At 37.2% G+C, this 12,983-nt stretch overlaps 1 long non-coding RNA gene across 3 annotated transcripts in view; it reads left to right on the forward strand.

Annotated features, from left to right (window-relative positions):
* Positions 1 to 12,983, forward strand: part of LOC121065767 — a 30,525-nt gene that overhangs the window by 7,717 nt on the left and 9,825 nt on the right. For 2 of the 3 annotated variants that reach the window (XR_005817300.1, XR_005817302.1), the window contains exons 2-3: positions 6,048 to 6,099; positions 11,265 to 11,368. This is a non-coding gene — a long non-coding RNA (uncharacterized LOC121065767). Of the gene's footprint in view, positions 1 to 3,840; positions 4,675 to 6,047; positions 6,100 to 11,264; positions 11,369 to 12,983 lie in introns of those variants that run through there. The other variant, XR_005817301.1, reaches the window with a different exon arrangement.

Genomic DNA, 12,983 nt, shown 5'->3' on the forward strand with positions numbered 1-12,983 from the left:
TATTCAGTTTTCTGACAATTAATGCACATAGAAACTACAGAAGCTACTGAAACCTTATTTAATAGCTTCCCAGGTATTAATTTTTCCTGTTGGATTAGAATGTAGTCCACTAGGAAAATTTGCTTCAAAAATCAACATAACCAAATGTCAGAGGCAAAAGAAGGACCTGCCAAAAATTCAAAGTAGTTTGACCCAAAGATTAACCTAAAACCATACGTTCATTGCCCCTATTTCATACTATCCTCAATGTTGATGGAAACCAGAACCATGCTACTAACTAATTTAATTCTTTAAGCTCAGTTTGCCAGTTAAAACATGAATTCTTTCAGAGGTTGGACTACATGAACCAAAACTTTGCATCTCACCTGTCCCTTTGCATCACAGCAGATACATGAAAAGGTCTTAGAACCTGGAGATTATAAATTAAGATAACATCTAACTATATTAAGGAGAATGCTATGAGGGGGGTAATGAGGGGAAGAAATGAGACATAAGACAGAAATTAGAAGGGATGGGACCAAAATCTGATCTCTATTACTTCTGAAGTATTACCTTCAGCAGAATACTCTACCTAGTATATAATAGTATATGCCAAATCATCTCTTAGGATCCCTGCCACTCTTCAATTTCAGCTCATGACATCTTCACCATCAGTGAAGAGAAGAACTTACTGAGAGACACCTAAACTCTACTGAGCACTGATTATACTCAGTGTTACATTTCTTCCTCCGTTGTGGCTGAACATATGTAACCTTCAGAGACACAAATAACCTGTCAATTAAGAGTAGCTTCTCTTTGTTTCTCCTCCCTGGGAATTGTACTTTCAATTTCAAAAGCTAAATGAAGAGCTATTCACTTACAGGTGACAGTGGAACCTTAAAAAGTTCCATCTGCTGATTGGGTGCTATTGGGATGGGCAGACCAGACTTCAAAGAGGGGAAATGCATTCCTCAGAAGTCCCTTTTCACTTTTCAATATACAAGTCATTTTGGCCATTAAGCACTAAATACAAGGAGAAATAACAACTCCTAATGAGAAACATGTCCTTTTAAAAGAGGACATAACACTATTGAAGTATTTCATTTGTACTTCCCAAGCAAAAGTAAAAAAGTAAAGAAAAAAAAGTGAAAATTGTCAGCAACCTTGCAACATCATGGCTAGTACCTGAGTAACAACTTCAGACAAAAAAAAAAAAAAAAAAAAAATCTCTTTATTAATGATGTGGACCTCTTTATTCTTAAAAACTTACTGAGGCCTTCAGGCTTGTAGTTTCAGTTAGCTGTTAGTTGTAAAAGCTGTAGAATACAGTGGCTAGTAACTATGAGTAAGGACTGGTTAAAAACGAAGAAGAGAAAAAAAGGTTTCAGATAAAGCTGAGTTAAAGTAAACTGGAAATTCAGTTTCATGTTTTTAATTATTTTGCATTATTTTTACTACATCTTTGCACAACTTGATTTCAGCCAGTAACAAAGTTATGCAAATATAGAAGTGTCTATTTTTTGCTTTATTTCAGACAGTTAATCCTGAAATCTATTCTATAGCTGTCCGCAAACCTGTTTCCAAATATGTACTTTTGCGCTTGATTGCTGGAAAAAAGGTAGACATTCACATCTTCTTCAGCAAAGAAACAGCACATTTCAATGACAGTAGACATGCAAAAATAAACCACTATTGGAAATTTTCAATCAAAATCTTTCAATAAAATTCAAATCAATCAAATTAATTTCAATAAATAATTAACCAACTTTTCACTAAAAAAGCCTTCATCACATGTACATGTTTTTTCTTATTCTAAAGTTATTTAATTTAGTTCTGTAACTATTAGGGCTGTTATATTTTTTTCAGCAAATGAAGTGAAATGTGTTATAGCCATCCTGCATAATTGTGCTTCTCCTCGATTAGCAAGGTGGGAAATTTGTATGTGCCCTTTTCCTCTACATGGTACAGCTAGATTCCTCCACTATCTGGTCAAGTACGCTAACCAGTGGGACATTCATATATTATGTATTGTAATATATATATATAATATATAATCTAATATATTATTAGATTATATTTTGATGTATTTTCAGAATATTTGATGAGCAAGTATCACCTATAAACTAATAGCTACGCGTACTGCAATTGATTACAGTTTCTTCCACAGTAAATCTTTTGTAAGTGGGCTTACAGAGTGAATATAAATAACCAGTTTATGGTGAAAATACACGTATAATTATATTCATGTGCACACATACACTTGCAAAAAGAATTTTGGCATGACTTTCAAATACACATATGCAATCCTTTCGCTGTTTTCAGCAGGATTCTGTCACTTGTTTATATTTTGACATAGATAGGGGAATACCTTTATTTTGATTTTGCAATATCTTCTTTTTCTTTCCGCTCCTTGGCTTTGCTGATGAGAGTATTATTCAGTCCAGTTTCCAAACAACTGCAATTCCTCAGATGGCATAGTGGCATAGCACAGTTTTGAATTTCAAGGGCCACTACAGTGTTAGGTGAACCACATTTATTGGCCATTAACAGTGAGACCATTATGTGTATGACAGGCAGCATAAGAAAAACTTAAGCACTGCTTTCATGTTGTGTCTCCAGGCAAACCTCGTAACTGCAATCTCAGCAAATTCCTTCTGTGTTTGTGGAATTAGTTTCACAACATTTTTCAAGTTATTATTTTAACTCAAAACTCAAATATTGTTTTATGTTTGCTTTTTTCTTTCTGCTATTCAGACTTTGTCTTTCCATAGTAATTGATGTTGTTTTTTTTTTTTTTTCTTTTTCCTAATGCTGTTTTACACTAACAACAAATGCTCATCTGAGGAACTTTGTAGCCATATGTGGCCAGATTGGTGTAATAGGTAGACTTTTTCTTCCAGCTGTCTCTCATTGTTGACCTCATATGTTGATAAAACCATTTTCTAGAATGTCAGAGACTAAAATAATACAACAAGGCAAAATAAAAGAATTAGAATGGTAAACTATGTAAAAAAAGGGAAGGGAAGAGAAGGGAAGGGAAGGGAAGGGAAGGGAAGGGAAGGGAAGGGAAGGGAAGGGAAGGGAAGGGAAGGGAAGGGAAGGGAAGGGAAGGGAAGGGAAGGGAAGGGAAGGGAAGGGAAGGGAAGGGAAGGGAAGGGAAGGGAAGGGAAGGGAAGGGAAGGGAAGGGAAGGGAAGGGAAGGGAAGGGAAGGGAAGGGAAGGGAAGGGAAGGGAAGGGAAGGGAAGGGAAGGGAAAGGAAGGGAAGGGAAGGGAAGGGAACGAGGGAGGGAGGGAACGAGGGAACGAGGGAGGGAGGGAGGGAAGGAAGGAAGGAGGGAAGGAGGGAAGGAAGGAAGGAAGGAAGGAAGGAAGGAAGGAAGGAGGGAGGGAGGGAGGAAGGGAAGGAGGGAAGGAGGGAAGGAAGGAAGGAGGGAAGGAAGGAGGGAAGGAGGGAAGGAGGGAAGGAGGGAAGGAGGGAAGGAAGGGAGGGAGGGAGGGAGGAAGGGAAGGAGGAAGGAAGAAAGGAAGGAAGGAAGGAAGGAAGGAAGGAAGGAAGGAAGGAAGGAAGGAAGGAAGGAAGGAAGGAAGGAAATCTGCATGTGATAGATTGCATCTTTCCATTTAGAAAAATCAACTTCCAAACACTGGAGTACAATGTGATACTTATTTATCAAGTTAAATTGTTTTCTTGTTGCAAAGCACAAACTTAATTACAGACACATTTATGTATGGATGGCATTTTCTTAAGCCCTATTTCTAACACCATGCATAAATGAGATTTAATTCTTATGTAATTACATATATATTTTTTGCCCTTGCTTTCACAAAACAAGCAAACATAATGCTGGAAACTGTCTCCTGGATGATCAAAATGCAGTTCTTTAGTTACACAAGGAACCAGGCCTGTAGCATTTTTCATGAATTTAACAATACTCAACATTAAATAACTTGATTTTTTTTTAATTTTATTTTTTGTCCCCACTATTTGTACAAGAAACTCACCACTTTCCTGGTCAGAAAACTTCTAATTTCCAGCCTAAATTTATTTATTGCCAAATTACACTCATTTGTTCCTCTGCCAACATTGTCCAGCAGAGTAAACAGTTCTTATCCCTGCCTACTGTTTACCGTTGTATTGTGTTTTTAGAGAATAAGTATCTTCTGTATTAGCATTTGTTTTTGTTAAACTAAATGAGTAAAAATTTTGCAGCCTTACTCTTAAGATGATTTCTCTCTGGTAATCACTGCAGTTCTTTACCTGTTTCATCTTCCATGATCATGACAAAAAAAAATCTGTGCAAGAGCTCTCAGGTGCCTTAAACAATAACACAGATGTTTTCATTTCTCTATGAGAAATACTGTAACTGGTCCATCCTTAGATGACATCTGTTTTTTCATGGTTGTATCCCACTGACAACTTAACTCCACAGTCACCTAATGTGCATACCTAGATCCATCTCTTATGTTGTTTGCAACTCATCTCCTATTTTATAACAATTTTTAAAATTAATCTCTCTGCGAACACTACTGTTTAAGAAATAGTTTAACAGCGTTTGTTCTTAATGTGCTTTTTCCAAAGGTAACATATGTTTTTAATAAGTTGATGCCAAACATAAAAGAAAAATAAAAAGGAACAGTGTTGGGAGACAAAGGGAGATAACACACTGAAAGCACTGGGAATGATGCATTGAAGAGTAAGAATTTTTCAGAAGTCTGTGATAGAACATAATGGTTTAAGTGTGGCATGATGCACACAGTAACCTAGAATTTTTATCTGTCTGTCTGTCTGCAAATCTATCTATCTTTTTCTCTTATGTACTCATAGATGCTCAGATACTGTATTTTACTTTGCATGGGAAATAAATAAATAAATCTTGGATCCACTAGAGCAGGAGCTCCCAAACTCACAGAACCTCTCAAAGTAGCATGCAAGGAATGTGGGGGTGTGCAGTCCATCACCCTCTCCCCAGAAAAGCTGGGGAAAAGGTTTCTGGATTGTCCAAGAAGCAGATTTTTTTTTTTTTTTCTGGAGTGGATCTGAAGCTTGGCACACAGCTTCTAGCTACTGCTTCCACATTGTTAATGGTAGAAAACAATAGTGTTATTTAAAGCAAAATAATTTCAGAAATCTCTGTGTTACACTGTTCTGTAGTAGCAGTATTATTTACAAGTCTATTGTAGAAATCACACCATAGTATATTTGTGTTTTTACTTCTTTTTGATTATTTTTTGAAGTTGGCATAACAATTAAACTCTTAAGACTCATGGAATCTATGCTTTTGGAGTAGCACTGAAATATTTTCTTTACATGACTGTTTCAAATTAATTAGGATTTGCTTATTTATTTACATCAATAAATCTGCAGTTGTTCACAGGCAAAAGCCTTTTGATGCTATCTGATTGGAAACGTTGCATCTTAAGAATCAGGCATTTAGAATGAAGAATCTACATCTGTTAGGTTTAAAAAGACATTGAGATTTTCAGAAGCATCTTAATGATTTTGCACTGGTAGTTCCACTAGCTAGGAATGTGGAAACTTTAAATCTTTAAGAAAATGATTTAAATTTCCTTATTTTGACATAGAAGGCAGCAATTTTAAAATACCTGTTGCTGTATAATTAAAGAGAGTAGAAGACTAGCACATTGTTACTAGCTGGAGCTTCTCCATTTACTAGAAAGACGAACTTGTTTTTTGAGGGATTTTTTGGAGGAAGAAGGATAAATCCTTTAAAAATGTGATATAGTTTGTTTTTTCTTTTTCTTTTATGAGTGCTGGAAAAAATAAAAATCCTTTCAAAAATGAGTTAATTAATAGGGCACGCAGCTTAATAGAATTCTTGAAAAAATCTTTTTGTCAGTTCTAACTTTGATGGGAATCTGCTTATTGAGATGGGAATTTGTATCTATATAGGATTATTTTATTAAGTTATTAAAAGATAGTTTTACTTAGCGTGCCCTCCTTGACTGTTGCTATATAATACCTTCTTTGATGTTGAAGTGGTTAATTTAATGTACTGACTTTTTGGTGCATTGCTAGTCATGTTTTAATATGTTGTATTCTTTTTAGGGAATCCCTGTGGAGCTGATAGCTGTGGACTAATGACTGGTATACCAAGCAGGTAAGCTCTGAACATTTTTCAGAGTTAACATAATGACTCTCATCAAAAGAAGAATAAGTTTTGGTATTTTTATTTTGTTAAGCTGAGTTTGGAAGGCTTTGATTTTACAAATCCTGAGATCTGTGACTTATAAACTTAACATATGCAGATAGTGGTTTCAAAAATTAAATGAGTTGATATTTCTGTCAGAAGAGATTATTTCTCTTGACCTCTAACTCACAATTTTAAAGAAATATTTGAGACAAGTTCAGACATCAGAAACTTGCAGCAGGGTGCAACCAAATGATCATTCTGGCTTGACAAGATTAATTCGAAAGTGATTCTTTCCTCTAACTCTTTCTGTTTTGCTAGTTGTAGTTCACAAGAGTATTTGTCAAACTGGGACAAAGTTTTTTCATTTCTCTCCTCTTTAGACAGTGATAGACTTACTTTGTTGATAAAGAAAAGGGACTTACAAACTACCTTACAAAGAGAAACACAAGACAAAGTAAAACATGCAGTGAATGGTAATACCATATGACTGATTTTAGTCTGATAGAGGTGTTAGGCTAATTAAGAAAGAATTAAACTACACATGACAGATATCAGTCACATTGCTTAATACAGTGCTGGAGGACACACAGAACCACAAGGGTGATGAAAGCATTGCAAGAACATAAACACAAGGAAAAATAAAATACAATTACTGCATGCAAGCATAGTGGATTTTGCAGGTAAACATGGTATTCTTGTTTGAGAAGATGTTATTTTCCACAGCATAATTTTGCCATGACTACAGTTTCTATACAGAAAGAGATTGTTAAGCTATTTAAAGCAGCTATGATGGCTTCAGCGAAGAGCAGAGATTCACCCCTGAACATTTATCTTATTATCGCATTATTCTCTTAGTAAAAAGCAATTATTTTTCCTCTTGTGCAGAACATTCTGGTGCAATTTTAAAATTAAAATCAATATTTTTTTCCAAGCTAAGAAGATTGTACTTACATGAGATGCTTGCCTCACTAATTACTTAATATAAAGTAAAACCTTTTCTATAGTATCTATATGAGGAAGTATCCAGAAAATATTTTCTATGTAAAATGGAAATATCTTTTTTTCTCAGTCATTTGCCTTGAATTTCTTGTGTTGAATTCCTTTCCATTAGATTTCTTAGAGCTCTGACTCAAGATGAAATAAGACTGTTGTTTCATAAAAGCAGATTTATTAGTATGGAGATACAGAAAAGTTGTCTTTAGGTATACAGAATTTTGGTTCTCTTCTCCTTGTTTCTACACTATCTCCATTTCTTCACAAACTTGAGTCACATAAATCTATTAGACCACCTAATTAGACACCTCAGTTCCCTAACACCAGTGAAATTAATCTGTCTTAAAATAAGAGGGTTAAGGTATATGCTTAAGATATGATTAAGAGGTTGTGGTGAAACGTGAAACATTGAAGAGCAAAAATACATGCTCCATTGTATGTATAGCAGAAAGATTCTATAAGTTGTAATTTCACATTGTAAGAAGGTACATTCTGATTCAAGAACAAAAGTGTGGAAAATTCCACTCGAGGAAGTAGGGGCTGTGCATCAGCACAGATGCTCCTGTACCATGCAGGCTGATGCAAGTATGCAGTGGCTGACGGCACAGCCCCTCTGCGCCTTGCCCCAGTACTGCCTTCTCTTCTTCAGTCTGTCAAAATGGGAGTGGTTTAAAATAATAGTCTACAATGTAAGGCTTTTTTTTTTTTTTGTTCCTGCTTCGAAGTAGTTTGATACTTAGAGCAAGTCTATAGCCAGTGAGGATTTTCTTGTCTTTCAAGTAACTACTTAAAAATCAGGTATTTCAGGGCATATCTTAACTTGTGTAGATGACACTGGAGTAGTGTATGCAATTAGTTATTGACTTGTGGATTAATTTAAAGAGAAGTCAGTATGAATATTGTGCACATTACCTATACATAACTATTGAAACAATATAGCAGATCACAAATTTACTCCCACATCCTCTACCAATGCATTTCCTCCTCCTTCACACACACAGCTACAGCAGAGAGGGCTGTTTAGATGGCTGTGTGGGATCTGAACAGAGCAAGTAGTCCCCGGTGGGGCTGGGAAGTGAAGGGAATACTGTTCCAACAGAGATACAAACACAAGTAATGCAGGAGCTACGCTGCGACTAATGAAGGTTTCTGATATCACAGTTTACGGTAATAATTAAAAGAGCAGGAAATAAATAAGCAATTCCTCCCTTACAAACACTTTCTAAAAGTATATAAAACAACTGCAAACTGGTGGAGTTGAAAGGGAGATAAGGATGTTCATTCTCTGCTGGGACTGGATGTGGGTTACTCCCTTTCAGGTGTGTGGTCTAAGCTTCAGGTGATGGGAGTGGTTCCCTGGTTTTTGAAGTTTGACTTTTTCTTCCTTTTTCATCTTCCTCCTGGCATATCACTTCACTTTCTCATGAACGGTGTCATTAGTAGAGCAACAACCAGATGTCTCAGCAGGGCAGCTTTCATTCTGCTGCCATAGTATATATTTACCCTGAGCCACCATGTTTTCGTTTGTTTTACATGTATTTCCCCTCTACCTGAGCTTCAACTGAGCAGCTGTTCATTTTAAAAACACTATCAAAAACCAGACAGAAGAAAAAAAACTACCCTTACAAATCATTTGCGCATTCACCTCCAAATTGGAAGTTGTTCTTTCATTTTTCCTATCCCGCTAGTTTATTTCTAGCTTTGTTGAGTCTTAGTGGGCTTTGTGCAACTTCCAGAGTCCTGTAAAGTGGATTGCTACAAATAAGAACAGACTCTTAGTGCCTTTCCATGTGAGTATCCAGGTTGCAAGTCTTCTTAACAAAATTAATTAAGACAAAAGGAATCTTCCAAACAATTCTGCCTTTAGCAGGGAAAAAAAAAAAAAAAAGTAATCAAGCAAAGGGAAAATAGCTAAATTACTATTTATTACTTAGAATTATGTAATAGTAATTGACAGGGTACTTTTTGAGAAATATGTTTGAGCACTATGCACATGAACATTGAATATGCACTCCCTTCAAATCTTCTAGTAAGGAAATAAAATATCTATTTGCATTTTACTCTTGCACATAGGTGCACATATTATAAAGATAATATATGTATCTTTTAGTATGCTGAGACATTGCTTTGCCTCTGTCTCAGCCTGTCCAAGGTGTATGAATATTGACTGTTTAACGTACACCCTATGGTGAATTACTCCTTACCTAAAGCATAATACTGTGTGACCTTGTTTTTTCTGTTAATTATATTTTTCCCTTGTAGAAAAGTAAGTTTACTCATTCTGACTCATGCCAAACCACATAATCTGGAAAGGAATATTGTGGCTCTACTTGGAAAGTACTAATTGGGCTTCAGCCATCACTGGGAAAGTTGTATAGTCTTTTATTATTTTAACTGGCCAAATGCCCTTTGTTCCCACATTAACAGCCTCCCTATGGTGCCTGTAACTTTGATATTGTTTTCACTTTTACGCTAAATTTCACCAGATGAAAGACACAAACCCTCCAATTTTGAAATAAAAAAAAATAGCACGCTTTGTTAATCTTTTATTTCAGAAGGAAAGTCTGTGAAAATGATAACCTATGTCTGCTGGCCAAAGTTTTTGGTCAGTAAACCCATCCTGCCAGCTGTTCTTCTTGGCAAGAGGAAAGATAATATTTTGGTATCTTTAATTTCTCCATTTTAGAGCAGAAGTTTTGCTTGTGTCATCATTTAAATCGTGCATGGTAACATCAGTCTGGCATACAATACAGCACTTTATAAAGAGATGGGTTTGGACAGTATTACTGCAATGTTGTAACAGAGCTGTTTCAGAACATTAAACACAACTTAAGTAACTTATGGACTGGCAATTATTGCGGGTGCTCTGGTCTGTGCTACTGAGGAACTGCTTTGGAAGTCCTAAGCAAGACACTGAAGCAGACATATAGGGGCATTTTAGTCTGATGTAACTGGCAGCTGAAGACACAAAATGTCTCAAAAGACTGAGCTCTCACTTATGTGCCTGTTATCCTGATCTCGTGAGGCAGACAGGAAAAGGATCAGCAAGAGTATTTCAGCTCCAGCCCTCAGTGCATGATGAGGGATGGCCTCAGGCAGGGGACAAGAAAGCTGACACTTCTAAGAGACAAAAAGCAGTCACCTAAAGCTTCAGATTTAACCAGATGCACTTCCTACATTGGGAATATCCTATCCAAAACATGGACAGGGCATGTTCTCCCTCCAGTTTGATCTCTGACCACAACCTTTAGTTTCTGCTGAAACGGAAAGTGTGTTTTCGCCACGTTTAAGAACATTTAGGAGTGTCTTTCTTGATTTCCAGGTAACTTGAAGCTTGAGTGGTTACAGGCATATTGGATTCCACACCTTGGCAGAGGATTATTTCAGCATATGTTCCAGGACAGCTCAGCACTTAAGACTTACAAGGAGAAAAAAAAAAAAAATATTCTGCAATAATTTGCTTGGATCTCTTGAAGGTTTCAAGCATTGCTTATAGTCCTCAAGGGGCAGGACAAGCAAATTGATTGGGATGAAGCTAGGTTTCAAGTCTTTGCTTGTCTAGACATAAAGCCTCTTTCACTAAAAAGAAGAATGGGGGAAGACAAGGAATTCTTTTAAAAGAAGAATTTCATTCATTTGTGCATTATGGTAATTATACCGCTGTCTTAAATGCTTGGAGGTGGTTGGTGTTTGTGACCTCTCTGGTATGTTTCATAGGGGAACAGCATAACCTTCCACTGTCCCGAAACAGAAGTGGGCCCCCTATCTATTAAAGCTGTCTTGGACAAGTCAGCAAACTCTGTAATGGATCCTTTATATCCCCCTAAACATACCTAATAGTGTAGGGCACACTCCAATGAAATGGGGGAAGTTCCTACAGTTTGACTACTTATTGTTGAAACAGCTTGATGTAAAAGCTGATAATAAAATAGATTGTGCATTTTGTTAGCAGGGCTCAGCCCTGTAACCACATTAATGATATATTAGTTATATCAGGGGTGTAAGTTGACTTTTAAAGATGTCCCTTCAGCTTCTCTAATATGTGAATTCAGAGGAGAAAAAAAAAAAAAAGTGTTTGTTTCAAATTTTAATTTTCCCCAGCAGCATATAATGATTTACTGCCTTTTTCTGTCTTTCAGGATTCACATTCATTGCCTCAGATGCAGCTACAAGTCAGTATATTTTAGCTGACATTTTTCTTGCCTGCTGAACTGACAGAGCCTATCAGGGTAAATCAGGTGAGGTAAGTCCGTTAATCAAATGCAAAAGTATTAAGGAAAAGTGCATTTAGTAGTGTTCCTAGAAGTTACTTCCCTGAATTTGGAATTTGTGTGCCCCATACAGTGGCCTGCCCAGTTACATCACGTGTACTTCAATTTCACAAAGGTGCTCCAGAGATCTTGTCCTAGAGATCTTGGTCTGAGGGAAACTGTAAATTCTAGCCTCACTGGTAACCCACTGCTGGTACTCTCCTGCTCCAAAATACTGCTGCAGGTGGCTGAGAGCCCCACACGACATATAACAGGCCAGCTGTAGTAGGTATCCCCAGATGGTCCATGGGTCACACTCTGTGGGCTACATTACTGATGCTCAGCAGCTTCTAGCTGTGTGGAAGCACTTGAATAGCATCATCTTATCTTAGAAAAAAAGAAATATTATTAATTGCAATGACTGTATAAATAAAGGTAATGCATGAATAGAAAAAGTAACATCTTCCATCTTTTAACTTTCTTCACAATAACTTGAAAATTACAGACAATCATGTCTTTTAAATGAAAGGAATAATAATTGGGGGGGGAAGTAATTCACAGCAATAGTATTTCAAGCAGGCCAGGAAAAATATCTGCTGTTCATTTAAGTCCTTAAGTCCCATATCAAACAGCTACATTAAAAGTAAATGTAAAGAAGTTAAACTTACTATGCATACATGAGCATACGACAAGAAGAAATCCACTATGGAAATAATCAAGTTTAAGAAAAGAAAAGTGGGGAAAGTGGTAGGTTGCAAAAGATGTGTGAGAACTGACAGTCTCAAGAGGAAGATATTTCCCAGCAGGTTGAATTCTCAGAGTAAATACTTAAGAAAAAGCTTCCATGGTTAAACAGAGGGTAAAAGTTCATTTGAAAAGATTACATCCCTCAGAAGTTCAAGGTGAAAATAGAAAATAAAACATAAACACATCATATTTTGAATATAATCATTTGATTGTGCCCCTGTACTCGGCTCTGGTGAGGCCGCACCTCGAGTACTGTGTTCAGTTTTGGGCCCCTCGCTACAGGAAGGACATGGACGTGCTCGAGCGAGTCCAGAGAAGGGCGACCAAGCTGGTGAGGGGTCTGGAGAACAAGTCTTACGAGGAGCGGCTGAGGGAGCTGGGCTTGTTCAGCCTGGAGAAGAGGAGGCTCAGGGGCGACCTTATCGCTCTCTACAGTTACCTTAAAGGAGGCTGTAGTGAGGTGGGGATTGGTCTGTTCTCCCACGTGCCTGGTGACAGGACAAGGGGGAATGGGCGAAAGTTGCAACAGGGGAGTTTTAGGTTGGATGTTAGGAAGTACTTCTTTACCGAAAGGGTTATTAAGCATTGGAACGGGCTGCCCAGGGAGGTGGTGGAGTCACCATCCCTGGAGGTCTTTAAAAGACGTTTAGATGTAGAGCTTAGCGATATGGTTTAGTGGAGTGCTTAGTGTTAGGTCGGAGGTTGGACTCGATGATCTTGAGGTCTCTTCCAACCTAGAAATCTGTGTCTGTGTCTGTGTCTGTGTCATATGCCTCAAAAGACACACAGGGCCATCAAAAACTTTGCAGTTAATCCTTTTCCATAGCAAACAGGACACCTATCAATTAGCAGGACCAGCAG

This window comes from Cygnus olor, chromosome 2, assembly GCF_009769625.2.
Source record: "Cygnus olor isolate bCygOlo1 chromosome 2, bCygOlo1.pri.v2, whole genome shotgun sequence".
NCBI classification, from domain to species: domain Eukaryota; kingdom Metazoa; phylum Chordata; class Aves; order Anseriformes; family Anatidae; genus Cygnus; species Cygnus olor.